This window comes from Amborella trichopoda, chromosome 5, assembly GCF_054954075.1.
Source record: "Amborella trichopoda isolate Santa Cruz 75 chromosome 5, AtrichopodaSantaCruz75HAP2 v2.0, whole genome shotgun sequence".
NCBI classification, from domain to species: Eukaryota; Viridiplantae; Streptophyta; class Magnoliopsida; order Amborellales; family Amborellaceae; genus Amborella; species Amborella trichopoda.
The window spans coordinates 3,885,905-3,891,358 of NC_142340.1; the positions used below are offsets into that span (position 1 = coordinate 3,885,905).

The 5,454-nt window shown below is 33.0% G+C and overlaps 1 long non-coding RNA gene across 1 annotated transcript; it reads left to right on the top strand.

Moving 5' to 3' along the window:
* The first annotated feature begins 709 nt into the window (after positions 1-709).
* LOC148781900 (uncharacterized) lies at positions 710-4,843 on the top strand. The gene is made up of 3 exons (XR_016055663.1): positions 710-937; positions 2,198-2,338; positions 4,223-4,843. It is a non-coding gene; the product is annotated as an uncharacterized LOC148781900 (long non-coding RNA).
* The last annotated feature ends 611 nt before the right edge of the window (positions 4,844-5,454 follow it).

Below are 5,454 nucleotides of genomic sequence, written 5' to 3' on the forward strand. Positions count from 1 at the left end.
GGTGTATGATCACCTTTCTTGCCGTACTTGTTGCTTTTATCTTTATTATCCCCATGCCTCTTGTGGTTTTAATTGATTAATGATATTCCCATGGTTAGTGCTGTGATTTTGATTGAAAAAGTGATTTTAGTGGCGTCAAGTTTTATTATTCTCAAACTTAGTATTGTGGTTTTGATTGATTAATGAAATAGTGATTTTAGTGGCATAAAGTTTTAAATCAAAGTTTTATTTTTTTTTAAATCAATTTATTATAATAGACTATTTGTAAATGATCTAAAAAAAAAAAAATTTTATAGAATACCCATTGTCATGAGGAACAACGTGGATTATAGAACAGCCATGGCCATGAGGATCATCACCATCAGAGCAAATAATAGGAAAGACTAAAATCTCTCTCTATCTACTCTCTCTATAAACTACCTAAACGGGAAACAGATCAAAAACGTCATATCTCCCGTAAAATCTCTCTGTCTAACAAATCAAAAACCTCATATCTCCCGTAAAATCTCTTTCTATCAAATGGAAACAAAATTAAAAACGGGAAACAAAATTATCGTTCTCCTTAAACCTCATATCTCCCGTAAAATCTCTCTCTATCAAATGGAAACAAATTAAAAACGGGAAACAAAATTATCCTTCTACTTAAAGGCCATGGTGTACTTTGAACTTGCGCTGAACTTCGTCACTTTAAAGGCCACGGTTGGTCTTAGAGAGAGAAATTATTTAGAGAGAGGAGCCAGAACTGGTTTTAGAGAGAATTTTTTTTAGAGAGAGGAGTCTGAACTTCCAATGCAAGATTAGAGTCCTCAAAGGGCACGGGTGGTTTTAGAGGGAGAAGTTTGAAATTCATGCAGGTTAGAGTTAAGAGTGAGAGCGGCTTTTGAGTTTAAAGTGCAAGGTTAGAGAGGCTATTCGGGTGTAGATCAAGAATAGTTCAGTAAGTATATTATGCTTCCTTTTCATTCATGGACTTGATGTTTTTGATACAAGAAGTATGACTTATTCTGGTATGTTTTGAATCTTTTGATATGAGAAACTGTAAGAACCACGAAAAATTTTCAGTTTTTCACTTGAAAAGGATCGAGGCAAACACAACCCCCTCTCTCTCTAGCTGCTCTTTCTACATGCGCTCTCTTTCTCTCTCTACAAGATTGATACTCATGCTCTTTCTACGAGCTCTCTTTCTCTCTCTACAAGATGGACGCCTCGCAGTCTCAAGGCTCTTTTTCCCATAAACCATCACATTAAATACTCTTCACACCAGCCCACCTCTCTCATTAAGGTATGTGCTATCTAGCCTATGTCCGGTTAATCGTTCCAATTTGGTTTTACTCTCATCTCATTTTAAGTTTTTTTTTTTTTTTACTATAAGATAATACCTTACCATTAAGATATAAAAGGCAATTTATTAAAAGATGCGGCTTCTATAACGTTGCAATTTTAAACAATCCAATTAAGGTGTACCTCCAAAGGTTGAAACCTTAAACAATCCAATTAAGGCATACCTCCAAATTTTATCATAACATGTAATTTTGGTGTAAACATTCTTAAGATTATTTGAAAATCTATTTTTATCTCTAATTATAAAATTTTAAGCTCCAAAAATAGTTAAAATCAAGTAGATCTATATACAAATGAAAGTCTTGAAAATAGACGGTCTAGATAATTTATTGCAAGATACACTATTTTTATGACTAAAAATATTTTTTTCTTTTCATATTCATACATCTCGATCAATTAAAGGGTCTTTCAATATTAAAACAACCTTTTCTTATGGATTTTTGAAGTGTATCTTTAATTTTACATTTTTAAGGTTTCAACCTTATATAAACTTTCTCCTTTACTAAATTTAAAATTTAAGATATAGAGGGTATAACTTGTCAAAAAAATTATGGTCATATGTATACTAAATTTGTATAATATCCATGTATGTGTGAATACCTTTTAGATATATCCTCTATGTATATCTTCTTTTATATTTACGAACTTTGTGTATATCTTATTGTATATTTATTTTTCTCTTTTCTCAAATATATATATATATATATATATATATATATATATATATATATATATATATTTCTTCCCCTTCTCTTTAACATACACTCTCTCTTCTTTCACTTCTATTTAACATGTACTTTCTCTCATTTCACTTCTCTCACATTTAGTTCATTGTTTCTTTTTTGTTTTTCTTCAGCAACAATGGTGAAATCAGTTATAGTTTTGTTGATAGTCATATCATCTTTATGGGGATGCTTGGCTGATGAACCTAAACAACAAGTGATTGTGCAAGGGCTTGTTAATTGCATGAATGGATCTGATTTCCGCCCCCTAACAGGTATATTTCATATTTGGATGTATTTTTGACAAGATGTTTGCATGTGTTTGTTACCGCTAATAATTTATTATCTCAGTTTTCACATATTTGTTATCACTAATAATTACTATCATGTACTTGTTATCAATAATAATTTACTATCTCAATAAAATTAATCATAAGTTTTATCTTTTTCCTTTTGCATCCATAACTATCATGTATTTGTTATAATTTACTATCTCAATAAAATTAATCATGAATTTTCTCTTTTTCCTTTTCCATCCACCCTTCGATACTTAATAACTAGGGACAACCCTTGGGCTAGTCCAGTCTAGTCCAGACCAGACCACCATGGCCCAAGGGTAGGGCAAGAGCCAAGGCCACAGGGCCGGTTCTGTTTGGCCTGACTCGAACAACCCAATTTTTTTTGGATTGTATTTGGCCCCCGCCTGGTCTGTCCAAGCATGCGCCAAGGCCATCAGTTTTGCCAGGCCTGAATAAACCATATTTATTTTATTTTTCTTTTTTTTTTGGGATTGTATTTGGCCTCAGCGTGGCCCTGGCTAGGCATGGGCCAAGGCCTCTTCGACCTATTTAGGGCCAAGGCTAGCCCGGCCCATTGCTAGAATGATTCCCTTTGTTTAAGAGAGACTTTTTTAAGTTGGAAAAAGGACCATGATATAGAAAGTGACACTAAAATAGTTTTCAATATTTAGTTTCTCTTTCTCTAATCTCTAAAATTTGATTTTTGTGATTTTTGTTCTCTTATTCATTTTTTGTATTTCAAGAACTAAAATGGACCCCTCACCACCTTGTATAAACCACACCTAATACAGTAACAATCCATACATCGATTACTCAATCACTATCTCTAACTCCTATTATCTCCTGTATTATTCAACTAAAATGTATGTGAAGAACATCGCAATCTTACTTCTACAAGTAAAGTTACCGCATTGTATAAACAACACCCAAATATGATAATAATTCATATATCGATCATTATCTCTAACTCAAACCATCTCTTATATTCTATTCTATCTTTAAGAAAGTAGGACTCGCATCTCATCTATTTACCAAAAATTCATATTTCTTACCAAAAACTTCTTATTTCTTATTTTAAATTGGCATTAATTGTTTAAAAAATATTCATAATTTAGTATATTAAAACTTTTATTGTAAAAATTAAATATGATACAATCAGTATTGATTATAGAAAATCCAGTGATGTCTATGATTGCATAATATTGTGATAGGAATGTGGTCCTCAAGGACCTGGGATGAGTTGAATGTCATCGATCACTCTGCCAACCATTGCTTATTTGCTTTGATGGTAGTGACCCTCATGGTCATGGCTATCTATATCCACATTGTCTCTTTCATTGCTTATTTTCTTCAATGGTGGTGACCCTTATGGCCATGGATGCTCTATAATGTTCTCACTACCATTGCTTGTTGGCCTTAATGGTGATAACCCTCATGACCATGGGTGTTCTACAATCAACATTCTTTCTCTACCATTGCTTATTTGCTACATTGGTGATGATCCTCATGACCATAAATGTTCTATAATTAACATGTCCTCTCCATTTGATGAACACTTTATATTTGGTTTGCTATGGTTTTCACCGGTGATTCTTTGTTTTAATGATGATGATCCTCATGACCGTGTGTCGTATAATAAACATACCCTCTCTCTATGATGAACATCTTATATGCCACATGTTATGCTTTTTACCCTTGCTTATTTGCTTTAATGATAGCGACCTTCATGAGACATTCTCTGTCTACTGTGATGAACATCTCATATCCTATATGTTATGATTTCTGTCTTTACTTATTTTCTTTACTGGTGATGACCCTCATGACCATGTCCATCTCATATTCCACATGCTATGGTTTCAGGAGTGAAAGTGAGGCTAGAGTGTCGTAGTCCATATGGAGACTACAGTAGTGGAGTCATCACCACGGCAGGTACTTACCGTGTCCGACTCAATGGGGCGGAGGGCCCCCATTATCCATTGCGTTTCTGCTGGGCTCATGTTCCAGACTGCTCGATACCTGTTTTTTGTCCGATCCCATTGAAGGCAAAGTCTAGTTTCACCATGTTTTCCAACACCACAGCCAGAGCCACACTTCAAGCCAGTCCTCTAATTTTCAGTACCACCTAATATGTGCTCCTCAGTCCCACCTCAAATTTTTTGTGCCACAGTTCAAGCTATCTATCTTTGATTTTGACTTTAGGTTAAGGATTGGATTCCATTGTTGTAAATGGAGCATATGAGGTTTTAGCTTTAGGTTTAAGGATTGGATTCCATTGTTGTAAATGGAGCATATGAGGTTTTAGCTTTAGGTTTAAGGATTGAATTCCATTATTGTAAATGGAGCATATGAGGTTTTAGCTTTAGGTTTAAGGATTGGATTCCATTATAGCACATAGTTGGTAAATTTTGAGGGAGGGTCTCAACACAGCCCCTACCATCATTTTTTTTTTTAGTGTTCCCCTACCTAAATTATTAAATCAAATGCTATAGTTGAAAAGCAGCTTGTTTTATTTTATTTATTTATTTATTTTTGACAGTTAGAACTTGTAAATGTTTGATGAGTTCATGCTTTTTCCCATACTAAACTAAAATCTAATATACTTTAACGAGGAAAAAAAACTGGGAATGATAAATTGATAATAATAGATAACCCCATAATATTGATTAATCGAATTATTAACTATAAAGCATTTTATATTGATGAAATCCATCTATAAAAAAGTAATAATCAAATTATTAAAGATAAAAATATTATAATTGTTAAGTGGAATTAACCTTGTGTTTGAGTAGTTAGTAGTTACGTTAGCATTACTAACTTCTTCAATGATGAAAATTAAAATGCATTTAGGGATTGAGTTTAGACTTGAGTGGTTAGTAGTTGTTGTTTGCAATTTATGTTAGGGTGCTCCCACAATGGAGTAATTTATCTTACGCAATAATCCAACAAATTTTAGACACTTTTATACCTTTTTTTTTGTATATAGAGCATTTTTTTAATAATGGTATTTTTGGTCATTAAGAAGGGTGTGTGCCTAATGACAAAAAATACCCTTATTAAAAAAATACTCTATTTACAAAACAAGAGTACATAAG